Raw genomic sequence first — 15,023 nt, 5'->3', positions numbered from 1 at the left:
TATTGTATGGGGGGGCAACTTCATAGTTAACTTCTTTTCCTGTAAGAAAATAGCTTACTTCTAAAAAGAGTCAAATCAAGATATTTTTTTTTCATTATGTGCAGCATGTCAGGGCATAAATAAAAGTTAAACAGAGCTTGCTTTTTCTCTCCTCTCTACAGTTGTTTCATTTTTTATGCGTTCAATAGGAGAGAATTAATCTTCACCAAATCCATCATTTTGGATGTGTAGCAGCATTAAAGTTTGAATAGCAGATAAATCAGAAATTAGTATTATGTTTTCTGTGATTGAGAATTTTGAATATTGTATTCAATACAATTCTAATCCTCTGTGCTTGCTTGACTGGTTTTCTTTCCATACAGTGTAGAGAATCCTATTAGATAGGCAAGACTGAAATGTTACAAATGTTCCCCTTTTTTAAAATTAATTTCTGAATGGATGCTAGTTTGTGCTTCCAATTTGCTTCCTTTCAAATATATTGTAGATATATTTTGTGTGTATGTCTTCACGTCAGTGTTGACTCCTGGCGACTGTCTGGACAAGTCCTGCAGTTTTCTTAGCAAGCTTTTGGAAATGGTTTGCCATTGCCTTCTTCCCAGGAACTAGCCCAGGGTCACTCAGCTGGCTTTGTGCCTAAGGCAGGACTAGAACTCAGCATCTCCTGGTTTCTAGTCTGGTGTCTTGACCACTACACCAAACTGACCCTTTATATAGTTAGGGAGGAGTCTTGCCCTGTTATCTGGAAACGGTTTGAACCTGTTGGACCTGAAGAAGTGGACAGGTTCCTTGGGGCTGTGAGCTCAGCCACCTGCTCTTTAGATCCATGCCCCTCCTGGCTTGTGAAGCAGCCCGGAGGGTGTCGTGTAAGTGGGTTCTAGCGATGGTTAATGCATCTTTGAGTGAGGGGGTTGTTCCCTCCCCTCTTAAGGAGGACTTGGTTCACTCCCTCCTCAAGAGGCCGTCGCTGGACCTCACTGTACTGGAGAATTTTCGTCCAGTATCTAACCTCCCCATTTTGGGGAAGGTGATTAAGAAGGTGATTGTACAACAGCTTCAGAGGACCTTGGATGAAAAGATTATCTGGATCCCTTTCAGTCGGGATTCAGGCCTGGGTATGGGACAGAAACAGCATTGGTCACGCTTTTGGATGATCTCTGGTGAGGGCAGGATGAAGGTTGTGCATCCATCCTTGCCCTACTTGACCTCTCAGTGGCTTTCGATACCATCGACCATAGTATCCTTCTGAATTGGCTCAGAGGATTGGGGGTGGGTGGCACTGTGTTGTGCTGGTTCACTTCCTTCCTCCAGGGCCAATTCCAGTCGGTGGTGGTTGGGGGAAAGAGATCCCACCCTCGGCCCCTGTTATGTGGGGTGCCACAGGGTTTGGTGCTCTCCCCCCTCCTATTTAGCATCTACATGAGGCTTCTGGATGATCTCATCTGTCGCCATGGGGTGAGGTATCATCAGTATTATGATTATACATCTCTGCCCCTTGCGAATTAAATAATGCTGTGAATGTCTTATCCCAGTGCCTGGAGGCTGTGAGGGTCTGGATGGGGAACGACAGGCTTCAACTGAACCCTGGCAAGATTGAGTGGCTGTGGTTTCTGGGGACTTCTGGTGCTAGAGTTATGCCATCTTTGGTACTGAATGGGGTTGCACTGCCCCAGACAGACCCTGTGCGCAATCTGGGGGTCCTCCTGGACTCACAACTCCTGCTTGAAGAGCATGTGGCAGTCATGGCTAGGAGGGGCTTTGCACAGCTTCATGTTGTGTGTCAGTTGCACCCATTCCTAGATCAGAGGGACCTAATCACTGTCACTCATGCCCTGGTCACCTCCCATTTGGATTTCTGTAATGCACGGGGCTGCCCTTGAAGAGTATCTGGAAGCTTCAACTGGTGCAAAATGCAGTGGCGTGGGCAGTTATGTGCGCCCCTAGGGTGGTACACATTACACCTCTGCTTCGTGAGCTGCACTGGTTGTCAGTTTGCTTCCGGGTCCAATTCAAGGTGCTGGCCTTTAAAGCCCTTCATGGCATGGGGCCGGGTTACCTGAGGGACCGCTTCTCCCCAGTTACATCTGCCCACCCCATCAGATCTGGCACAGAAGGTATGTCGCAGATTCTGTCTGCTAGAGAATTACATTTGGCAGTTCCCAGGAGGCGGGCCTTCTCTGCTGTGGCACCCGCCTTGTGGAATCTCCTCCCCCTGGAAGTGCAATTAGCTCCATCCCTCTTAACATTCCGTCAGTCCCTCAAGACCTGGCCATGTGATCAGGCCTGGGGCTCCCAGGGGACTAGGGAGATTTTATGATGGCCCCTTTATTAATTTTATCCCCTCCTGTTTTGTGTGTTTTTACAGTTTTTTATGTGTAATTGTTTTTATGTATTTATTTTTTAAGTGTTGTACGATGCCCAGAGTCACCTTGTGTGAGATGGGCAGCTATATAAATATGACAAATAAATTAATAAATAAATATATCTCTGACTATATTTTACATTCTCACTAATCAGTACTTTATAAATGGGAAATTCATTTGAGAAGAAAATACTTGTTTGGGGGTTTGTTTTTTTCTGAATGCCCAGGAACAGGCAAACTGCTCCTGCACCAAACAGTGCTTTTCCACTTTCACACCCAATATTTGAAAACAACCCAACCACTCACCCTAATGTAGGATGGGGCAAGATGGAGTGAATTTAAAGAGATGTCTAGAATGCCAGGTTTAGCTACCCAACAGGGTACCTAACAGATGGCAGGTGCTAAGAAGGGGTGCAGAGTGAAGTGGGTGAAGGAATTGTCAATACACCTCATTTCCCCTCCTCATTCCTGTCATTGCCCTTATGAAGTTCTCATAAGTGCAATGCCTATTGCCTGTCGTTGGGACTATTTCTACACATGGGTCTAGTGTTCTTTTGAAAGAACACTAAACCCATGTTCAACATTAGCCTGACTGATAGATAACAGGTTACAGGGGAGGAGGCAAGGAAGAAGAAGGAGCAGTAAAGGCATAATTGAGTATGTGTGAGTTCTCTCCCACCTTCTCTCCAATGCTAGGAAAGTAACCATTTTTCATTGCAAACAGCGTGGAAACTGCAACTGCACAACATTGGTCCCAGGAGTATTGCCTAGCCAATTCCATGCAGATATAGCATAAAACTTGTAGTTCATCCAATGTTAACCAAGCTAGCAATACAACACTGGCAGAACTTTGTTCTATTTCCCAGTTTAAATCAACCTTCTCTATAACCCAGGATTAGTGCTCTTTCAGGAGAGTGCTAAAGCCATGTTTGTAATGAACCTGTGCTGCAAGTGCTATAGAAAGCACCAGTCAAGCATTATGCAGGTAGATGCCTCTATGGAGGTCAGGTATCTGGAGTCTCCTTGAGCCCAAGTCAAAGTGGCCCTGGAGGGGAGGGGCATGCTGTAGCAGCCAAAAATGGCTAGTAGGACCTGGGAAGATCCCAAGCTCTGATTACGTCAGCAACCAAACGGTCAGTAAACCATGGAAGGTTGTATCCATAGCAATAATTATGTCAGTATAAAAGAGAAACCACTACTTTAAAACTGGAACAACTAACAATTACTCTAAGCTGTCTCAGGTGTGGCCTGGGGATGAGATGAGAAGGTCATAAGGCCATGGCAGCAAAAAGAAATTGTTGGGGCATGTTCATGCCATGGTTAGAGGCAAGTAAGGAAGAATTCAACACATGAAAGAAAGTGTGGAAAGGCCTTCCTTGAGAAATACAGTTCTGAAAAGGTTTTGGGGAGGATGTTTTGTAATGCATTTCTACCAGCCTTAGGACATGTCAACTAGAATGCCACAGCATAGAAACCTGGTGCTGAATTTATTTTAAATGCATATATTGTTTATTAACAAGAAGGAAAAATTATCAGGAATTTGAAAAGGGCTGGTATTATGGCTGAATTTTTTCTCAATCTCTTAAGCATTAAAATGAACACTGAACAATGCACTCACAATGTAATCCTGGTTCAATCCACTAAGGGAGAGCTGTCAAAGATTAATAATGAAAAGCAAACACTGACATTAAGTAAGGATACTTGTGAGAATGTTTTACAGTGATAGTTCAGAAAAAAGTAGAAAGTAGTCTTGCTTTTAAAATGCTGTCAATTTAAAAGAAAAAAAAATCTACATGGAGTAGTTCCAGCACACAGAAATCTTAATTGCTTCACTGCCTAAAGTAAACACCACTAAATAGGCCTTCTGTTACACGCTCGTCAACTAAGAAGCCTTTATATGCTGTGGCAATTAAAATTCTTGTGGTCTGAGAACCTTGAATTCATACATCCAGCAATCTTCCTACCCTTCTTTTTCTAAGGTAGGTTTTTATTTTCCTTTGTCACTAACTAAAAGTTTCATTTTACTAGAACAAGCACTTCCGCAAATACTAAATACAAACCAGATGTTAACATTTAAGTCTCTTGAGAAGTTTAAGGCCAAGTAGCAACGTAGCTTCCAATCTATTCACTTTATTGTGAAGGCTTCAAGTATATACTGTAATGATAGTAAAAGAGATTCATGAGTAAATATTTTCAACTGAACGCTTTATTATGGAAACCAATTTCATAAAAACTTCCTTTGTATTGTTTGATCCATATTAAGAAAAAGCAGTAAGAAAGGTGGGGCACCAGAGCCTCTTGATGCCTATCATAAGGAGGGAGGGAAGGAGTGGGTGATCTGGAGACTTTATGGGCTCGGTTTTGGGGCCCTCCTATAAGGGTAGGCAGTGGTCTTTCCTCAGCATCTATATAACAGCCCCTCTGTATGATTGGATCAAAAGGATGGAGGACGGAAAGAATCATTTAAGTACTGGACAGATTTGTTCCTTCTGTTCCTCCTGAAGAAAATCCATTTAGAGTGAAATTTTGTGGAGGGGAAAGAGACATAATTTCACACTGCTGTTCCATCTATACTATGCTAGTTGCTGCCAGAACAAGCAATTAAGTCTGAGCTCTCTTTGCCTTCTCTCCTTGTTCTCCTTCTCCTCCATTTAGCCCCTTCCCCTAAGTTGAAGTATGTATTCTGGTAAACACTATTTCCCATCTTCCTGGGCATTGCTTTGATGGAAAGGACTTTTGCCCTGGGACTTTTGACCTGCAAAGCAGCTGCTTTGATGTGATATAGTGCTTTTGCAGCAGGTCCTAGAAACAGGACACCACTTCATTTTGTGGAACCACATCAAAAAGATGTTTCATGAGAGTCCTGATCCAAATGAAGCACTCCTTCAAGGCTTTGTACAGTCTTAGTAGCCAGGTCAGAAATTCCTATGACAAATCCTAACAGGCAGTGTTATTTATACAAATGGAATGTGTCGAGTTCAGGCCCTTGATAAGAAAGAAATTCTGTGAAATGTGTTTTGTTTCACAATGATTTATTGAATAAGTCACAGTTGGCTGGGTTCTTATAACGTATCATGCCATAAGCTTAGTATGATATTAAAATGCCTTTTTACAATGTGTGAAGCCATCTTTTCCAAAGTGGGTTACATTCTGCCTTGTCTTGGTTAATTAGAGATTCCTATACCAGCAAGGTTACATTCTGGCAAGAGACACATGACGAACTTGCCAAGTAGTGGAAATCTGGCCAGATTGGCCCAGAAATTTTTGACTTGAATTCAGAACCACTGCAAGCAACCCTGTACTGTATCTAAAATAACATCTCTTCATGGTCTTCTAAATTCTAGATCTCTAGCTCTATTAAAGGGCCAGCATCTTTTTCAACAGTTGTTGGCTTCTTCTGAAAGGTAAAGGCCCACAATAATGAGGATCTACTTGGGGGCTGCTGTAGAGTATTCTGGGAAATTAAATATGGTTGCCACTTGTACATGAGGAAAAGAAGAAAATCCTTCACTTCTACATTTTTCTCAAGTTCACAACCCCCGTATTTATTTTCCTCAAAATCCTGGTACAGTGCTACATCATGATAGAGCAATGTTTCATGAAGATCTGAGGAAAAAAGTGCATGCAGTACAAACATCCTGTCATACCTTGAATGATCATTATTCCAGGTTTTCTGGAGAAATATGTGCCATGCGTTTTGATACCTGCCCCCAAATATAAACACAGAAAGGATGCTTGGTCGTCTTCTTTTACTCTGAATCCCCAATTCAATAGACAATACTCTGTTCTAGATGGGACATATAATGATTAAAGGAACAAATTCTATGTGTGTGTATGTGTGTGTAAAACCATAGCATAACCATAAGGGTGAGTAATGAACTGAATATAGAACAGCAGATGAACTTGTTAGACAAGAACTGTCTATATGCAAGCAGGATCTTGTAGCTAAAGAGGATTTTAAAACTACAAATTCAGAGTGAATGTGGACCTAAAAACTGGCCGCACAAACCACAGGCAAAGGGACAGCACAATAAAAACACAGAAATGAGAAAGCCACGAAGGAGAAAGTAGCAATCATTGGGGAAATAGCCTTTAAAGCAATAAATGGTGTGGGGGGAATAGCAAAACAAACATCAGAAATATTCATGAAACTCTCAGTGAGGAAGAAACAGTCGGTGGGAAACGGCAGTAAAGGGGAAAGTAGCAGTCACTGGGGAATTAATATTCAATAGGAGAGTAGCATTTAAGCAGTACTAAGGGAAGAGCAGTGGAGAATCCAGCAAGCCTACTGTGGTTTTTAGGGAAGAGACCATATGCTCTGTACAAGCTCTTTTCTTTGAGTTACAGAGGGAGAATTTGGAATAAGCAGTTTGGGGGACTCTGGCACGCACCTTAGTTTCGGAAGCTAGAGTTAACAGATAGATCCGAAAGAAAGGAGGAAGAAGGAAAAAAGAGAAAGGGGTCTGAAAAGCCAGCCTGTATCTATAATCAATAGATCAGAGTGGGGAAAGGGAAAGGAAGGAGGACCGGCATAGCTTTCTGTTGCCAGTCTTAGTCTTCCAGGCGTTTGCAGATTGAAGGAAAGGAAGGATCAATAGCATTGTTACACTGCTCCTTTGTCTGATCAGGTGAAGCCAGCTGGCTCTTCCAGACTGGAGCTGCTCCAGGATAGATGTGCTTCTGAGGTCTACAGAAGTAATGTACTGGGGAGGCCAAGTTTAGCTCCTGGAAGGCCCAGCAGCCCTCTGCGGAGCTATAAAAGTAAGTCCATCTCAGTGGAGGTCTCTGACAAGCCTCTGCCTGTTTCGTGGTCACACTGGCTGGGCTCAATTCCAGTGTTAAGGAGGGTGGGCCTCAGATCTCTCTGGAATAAACAAAGGCTTCCAAGGAGAGGGTGAGCTCAGAGCTCGAAACAGATCTTAAAATGGGGGGGGGGGGTGTCCCCTTTTCTCCCTGGCTGGCCAAAAAGTCAAGGTTTTTATGCAGTGTCTGCCCAATGTCTGTTATGCAGTGGGGCTGCTAATTCATTCTCTCTGCCTCACAAATGTGCTATCCCATTTCCCTTACTGTACATTCAAAGAGATCAGCACTGATGAGATTTATAATCCAATCAAGTCTTCAACAGGATGCCTATATGCTGGTTTATATGCCTATGAGCTTGCTCCACCTCCTCACAATGGACATTTTATCCCTGTAGGCAGTGTTGGCATTAAAACTCAGCCAAATGTCACATGTGCACATGGGGGAAAAAGAACAGGAGGATTCCTCATAAGCATTGCCCTGAAGTAACCCCCCCCCCTGTCTCCTCCAATACCTGCCATGAGATGAAGGCTTTTATTCTCACATAAGTCTAAAACAGTACAATTTTGGGACTTCAAAGTCGAGAGACTCCCAGAACAAGCTGAAAGAGAGGGGATTCATTATCAACAGCATCTATTTCAGAAGCACATCTGGATGCAAATTTGTAAGTTTCAAGGTCCTTAATCTAGCCTGCTGCCATTTGTGCAATTTCATTTTTGGCATAGAATAATTAATGTTATTCTACTTATTGTGGAATCAAGAGTGATGCATTTTAAATACTCCAGTAAATATAATTGTTTTTAGTGTAAGGGGTTACCATTATAACTTCCAGAGATAAAAAAATAAGAACATTTGCAAGAGGGGGAAATCATTTAGCCAAATGGGTGGAATTGTTTTTCCCATTGCTTTTGAGATCCAGGCAAAAGTTTTGGAATAAGCTATGCCAAGGCATGATGTAACTGACTCATATCAGCTTCTTTCTTTATCTTCATCTCTATGGGACTTGATTCAGGGTTTTTTTTATAATCCAAAAAAGAAAGAGTTGCTGATCATAACTCAAAACATAGATACAAGCAGGCCAAATCTTTACTTAAGAAACTGTTACAGAAGATATACTTCAAAACTTGCCTTTTAATCAATTTGGAAATTGTACTTATTGTTTGAGAAGTTGAGATCCATGGTCTGATAATGTAAACACTGCAAACAATTAGTAACACATCTCCAACTTTTTTTCAAAAGTTTGAATCTTACCTTTTTCTCTTAAAAGGACAGCTAAGCCTTCTCTTTATATTCTCTAATGAGAATATAAAAATATGTGATGATGATGATGATGATGATGATCATATAACATCTACCTTAAGGCTGTGTCTTGTGAAGATATGCAGTCATGTCTATACAACTTTGTCACAATGTTTTAGGTTTAAATTTTAAGGGAAAAAATAGTTTTATATTCCATGTTCTTTAAAGTATACTTTTTATCTTCTCAGAAAGGATATATTAATAAGAAATATTTCTTTTGTGTTGTCTGTGTTCATTTCAAAGGATTTATAAAAGTAGGACAGAGTGTTATGTTTGCTCCACATCCCTACAGAAGTGCTGCCACTGATTTAGTATTAGTAGCTCAGTTCTACAATGAGACACATTCCATTTTCTCTGTATTTTTTCTCCCTTACCCTAACCCTTACTGTCCCACAAAAGAGAAAGGTAATTTATTAATTATTATGAAATAGATCATTTCTGTTATAATTATTATGAAACAGATCATTGCTGCCAGCTACCTTACACAGCTAGAAAACAAAGCTTTCTCTCTTGCCCAATGTCATGATCTCCCCTCTGCAGTTGTTGTTGTTGTTTAGTCGTTAAGTCGTGTCCGACTCTTCGTGACCCCATGAACCATATTGCACCAGGCCTTCCTGTCCTTCACTGCCTCCCTGAGTTTGCTCAGTTTCATGCTCATTGCTTCAGTGATGGTATCTAACCATCTCATCCTCTGCCGTCCTCTTTTCCTTTTGCCTTCAATCTTTCCCAGCATCAGGGTCTTCTCCAAAGAGATCTCTCTTCGCATTAGGTGACCAAAGTATCTGAGCTTGAGCTTCATTATCGATCCTTCCAATGAGCAATCAGGGTTGATTTCCTTTAAGATTGACTGGTTTGACCTCCTAGCAGTCCAGGGGACTCTCAAGAGTCTTCTCCAGCACCACAGTTCAAAGGCATCAATTCTTCAGCGCTCAGCCTTCTTTATGGTCCAGCTCTCACAGCCGTACATTACTACTGGAAAAACCATAGCTTTGACTATGCGGATCTTTGTCGGCAAGGTGACATCTCTGCTTTTTAATATGCTATCTAGGCTTGCCATAGCTTTCCTCCCAAGGAGCAAACGTCTTTTAATTTCATGGCTGCAGTCTCCGTCTGCGGTGATCTTGGAGCCCAAATAAATGAAGTCTGTTACTGCTTCCATTTCTACCCCTTCTATTTGCCAGGAATTGATGGGTCCAGATGCCATGATCTTAGTTTTTTAATGTTGAGTTTAAAGCCAACTTTCGCACTCTCCTCTTTCACCCTCATCAAGAGGCTCTTTAGTTCTTCTTCACTTTCTGCCATTAGGGTGGTATCGTCTGCATATCTGAGGTTGTTGATGATTCTCCCTGCAATCTTAATTCCGGCTTGTGATTCTTCCAGCCTGGCATTTCTCATGATGTACTCTGCATATAGGTTAAATAAGCAGGGTGACAGTATACAGCCTTGTCGTACACCTTTCCCTATTTTGAACCAATCGGTTGTTCCATGACCGGTTCTAACTGCTGCTTCTTGGCCCGCATACAGATTTCTCAGGAGACAGGTAAGGTGGTCTGGTACTCCCATCTCTTTAAGAATTTGCCACAGTTTGTTGTGATCTACACAATCAAAGGCTTTTGCATAGTCAATGAAGCAGAAGTAGATATTTTTCTGGAACTCTCGTGCTTTCTCCATGATCTAGCAAATGTTGGCGATTTGATCTCTAGTTCCTCTGCCTCTTCGAAACCCAGCTTGTACATCCGGTAGTTCTCGGTTCATGTATTGCTGAAGCCTAGCTTGTAGGATTTTGAGCATAACCTTGCTAGCATGCGAAATGAGTGAAATTGTGCGATAGTTTGAGCATTCTTTGGCATTGCCCTTCTTTGGAATTGGAACATAAACTGACCTTTTCCAATCCCGTGGCCACTGTTGCGTTTTCCAAATTTCCTGACATATTGAGTGCAGCACTTTAACACCATCGCCTTTTAGTATTTTAAATAACTCAGCTGGAATACTGTCATCTCCACTAGCTTTGTTGTTAGCAATGCTTCCTAAGGCCCACTTGACTTCACTCTCTAGGATATCTGGCTCAAGGTCAGTGATCACACCAGCATGGACATCAGGGACATTAAGATCTTTCTTGTATAGTTCTTCTGTGTATTCTTGCCACCTCTTCTTAATCTCTTCTGCTTCTGTTAGGTCCCTGCCTTTTTTGTCCTTTATCATGCCCATCTTTGCACTAAACGTTCCTTTCATATCTCCAATTTTCTTGTAGAGATCTCTAGTCTTCCCCATTCTATTGTTTTCCTCGATTTCTTTGCATTGTTCATTTAAGAAGGCTTTCTTATCTCTCCTTGCTATTCTCTGGAAATCTGCATTCAGTTGCTTATATCTTTCCCTTTCACCCTTGCTTTTCCATTCCTTCTTTCCACAGCTATTTGTAAAGCCTCATCAGACAGCCATTTTGCTTTCTTGCATTTCTTTTTCTTTGGGATGGTTTTAGTTGCTGCCTCCTGTACAATGTTACGGACCTCCGTCCATAGTTCTTCAGGCACTCTGTCTACCAAATCTAATCCTCTAAATCTATTCATCACCTTCACTGTGTACTCACAAGGAATATGATCTAAGTCATACCTGAGTGGTCTAGTGGTTTTCCCTACATTCTTCAATTTAAGCCTAAATTTTGCAGTAAGAAGCTCATGATCTGAGCCACAGTCAGCTCCTGGTCTTGTTTTTGCTGTCTGTATAGAGCTTCTCCATCTTTGGCTGCAAAGTATATAATCAATCTGGTTTCGGTATTGACCATCTGGTGATGTCCATGTGTAGAGTCATCTCTTGTGTTGTTGGAAAAGAGTGTTTGCTATGACTAGCTTGTTCTCTTGACAGAACTCTATTAGCCTTTGCCCTGCTTCATTTTGTACTCCAAGGCCAAACTTGCCTGTTATTCCGATTACTCCTTGACTTCCTACTTTAGCATTCCAATCCCCTATGATGAAAAGGACATCTTTTTTTGGTGCTAGTTCTAGAAGGTATTGTAGGTCTTCGTAGAAGCGGTCAACTTCAGCTTCTTCAGCATCAGTGGTTGGGGCATAGACTTGGATGATATTGAATGGTTTGCCTTGGATACACATTGAGATCATTCTGTCGTTTTTGAGGTTGTACCCCATTACTGCCTTTCCCACTCTCTTATTGACTATGAGTGCAACTCTATTTCTTCTAAGGGTTTCTTGCCCACAGTAGTAGATATAATGGTCACCTGAATTAAATTCACCCATTCCCGTCCATTTCAGTTCGCTGATTCCCAAGATGTCGATGTTCAATCTTGTCATCTCATGTTTGACCACATCCAGCTTGCCTTGGTTCATAGATCTTACATTCCAGGTACCTATACAATATTGTTCTTTACAGCATCGGACCTTCTTTTCGCTTCCAGATACATCCACAGCTGAACATCCTTTCGGCTTTAGCCCAGCCGCTTCACTCTTTCTGGAGCTACTTGGAATTGCCCTCCGCTCTTCCCCAGTAGCATATTGGGCACCTTCCGACCTGAGGGGCTCATCTTCCGGCGTCATATCTTTTAGCCTTTTAACATTGTCCATGGGGTTTTCTTGGCAAGGATACTGGAGTGGATTGCCATTTCCTTCTCCAATGGACCACATTTTGTCAGAACTCTCTGTCATGACCTGTCCGTCTTGGGTGGCCCTGCACGGTATAGCTCATGGCTTCACTGAGTTACGCAAGCCCCTTCGCCACAACAAGGCAGTGATCCATGAAGGGGCCCCTCTGCAGTATTGGATGGTAAATATAAAAAAGTACCATTGGCTGAAAGACTCTGCCCCAGTGATTCCGGAGAGGTGGAAACTACAGAACATGTTCTTCTTCGTTGTTCTTTTATAGAAGCATTCGAACCACATTCATCCTACCTCTGATTAGTAGATATCCTGGCTGCCCAGACTCAGTCTATGCCATATGCTGCTCAAAGATGAACTGCCTTCTGTTACAGCACAAGTGGGTAAGTTTTGTGCAGCATGGAAGATCCACCAGACTGCTAGCTAAATGCACTCTATGTAACTGAAATTCACTTACATTTTAGATATTATCACTTTTTTGTAATTTTAGATGTTATTATACTTTATATAATTTTAGTATCTATTTTGTAATTTAAACATAGACTGTATCCTGGACCTCACTCATAGATGCTAGTTAGGTTGTTTTATAAATGTATTTTAACTTTGTCTTAAATTTTATTTTGTTTTATATATACGCGACTGGACAGCATAGTGGTTAGAACACCACCCTTTGACATGGGAGACCAGGTTCAAATCCTGGCAAGTACCTACCTTACCAGTATGGGTCCTTGGGCAAAGACCCCCTAATGCTTCACCTGCCTACCTCGAATATGACACGAACTAAGAGAGTCATACCAGCTCAGACGTCACCTGGATTAACAAAGTCTACATCAGATGTTGGGGAACCAGACAATCTGACGATAAGTGGGCTAGTGGAACAAACCATACATGGATGAGACAAGAGAACCTATAATTGATGGAATGCTACTACAACAGCAGACCTAATGAGAGGGGATATATGAAATGTATGAGGGAACTATGGATGGACAAAAGACCTACATCCACACTGAGAAACAACTAGTTACCCAACACTTCAACATAGCGAAGAGGAAGCTGCTCTTACGACTTGAGATAGACCAACTCAACATTACAACCCGGACTCAAGCAGACCTGGAAGAACAACTGAGTGTGCAGGCAACACCTGAAGCTGGAACATCACTGCCACCCCTTCCATTACAGAGCACAGCAGCTAATACAAGCCATAAGATCATGGATAAACTAGCTACAGTCAACCCTTGAGACTGATTACCAAGGCTCAGTGGAGAAGTACCATCAAATTGTATGCTAGAAGATGCCAATAGAGCCCTCATGACAATCCCTACTACCATCATAGCTCAAACTAATGAACTGGTATATTCCACGGCTGCTGTAATCCTGGAAATGCTTGGCTACATGATTAAGAAGAACAGCAGTACATCCCCCCCCGCCCCCAGAAAAGAGGTTGGAGGCTAAGATCAAGGCAAGTTGAAGAGAAATTAGTCAGCTGGTAGAACTACAGAAGGGTGTGGAGATTAAGGATAAGACTCAGCTACTGAAAAAATACATGGGCCTGACTCTATCTGAAGCCCTAGAGACTGCTAAACAAAGGCTCACAGCAATTGCTCTGGTGTAAGGAGATACACTAGAGAACAGAGGCCAAGAAGATGTTCTCCAAAGAACCATCCAAGATGTCCTCCCAACTGCAGTGCAACCACACAGTAACAGTAGAGCCACCAGCAGCAGAAACTGAACAATACTGGAAGAACATATGGGAGAAAGAGAAGACACATAACACCAGTGCAAAGTGGCTGCAGGACCTGAGAGCAGACCACAGCAATCTCCCAGAATAGCAACAAGTCACCATCACAGTAGCAGACATCCAACAGCAGGTCAAGAACATGAAGGCCTAGACATAATCCACACCTCCTGGCTAAACAAACTAACAGCAGTGCATGAACGCCTAGCAGCACAGATGAACCAGCTGCTAGCAGCAGGCTCCCACCCTGACTGGCTAACACAAGGAAGGACAGTGCTGACAATGAGAAACCCCCACAAGGGAACAACACCATCCAACTATCAGCCAATTACCTGCCTCCCCTCAACATGGAAAGTCCTATCAGGCATCATAGCCACCAAGCTACAAGACTATATGGGCCAGTACATTGGGAACAACACCAGAGGCTCAAAACACCTGTTGCTCATAGATAGAGCAGTTGCACAAGACTTAAGGTCTAGGCAGACCAATCTGAGCACAGCCTGGATTGACTACAGGAAAGCCTATGACTCAATGGCATATACATGGAATCTGTGAATGCCTGGCAGTATACAAAGTCAACAGGATACTAAGGACCTTCCTCAAAAACTCAGTGGGACTGTGGAAAACAACACTGAAAGTCAACTCAAGACAGCTCGCACAAGTGGCCATCAAGTGTGGCATATACCAAGGTGATGCACTGTCCCCACTGCTGTTCTGCATAGGCTTAAACCCCTTAGCCAGATATCCCAAGCACCAGATAAGGGTACAAGTTCAAGAGTGGAATCACCATCAGCCATCTCCTCTACATGGATGATATCAAGCTGTATGCTAAGAGTGAATGAGACATTGACTTGTTGATCCACCTGACATAGATCTACAGTGAGGACATTGATATGTCATTTGGACTGGAGAAGTGTGGCCAGTTGGTAGTAAAGAAAGGGAAGGTAGTTAAGACTGATGGGGTGGAACTACCTGCAGGCCACATAGCAGACATACAGACCAGCTACAAGTACCTTGGTATCCCACAGTCACATGGGACCACAATGAGGAGTCAAAGAAGGCAGCACATCCAAGTACCACCAAAGGATAAGACAGGTCCTGAAGAGCCGGCTCAATGGGAAGAACAAAATCCATGCCATCAACAAATGCCCCCTGCTGGTCATCAGATACCCTACTGGTATAGTGAGCTGGCCAAAGGAGGATATGGAGGTTGCCGATGTGAAGA

The sequence above is a fragment of the Python bivittatus genome, unplaced genomic scaffold (genome assembly GCF_059951505.1).
Source record: "Python bivittatus isolate LINGU-HERP-01145 unplaced genomic scaffold, Pbiv_v1 ctg000840_np1212, whole genome shotgun sequence".
Taxonomy (NCBI): Eukaryota; Metazoa; Chordata; class Lepidosauria; order Squamata; family Pythonidae; genus Python; species Python bivittatus.
This window is presented reverse-complemented; position numbering follows the sequence as displayed.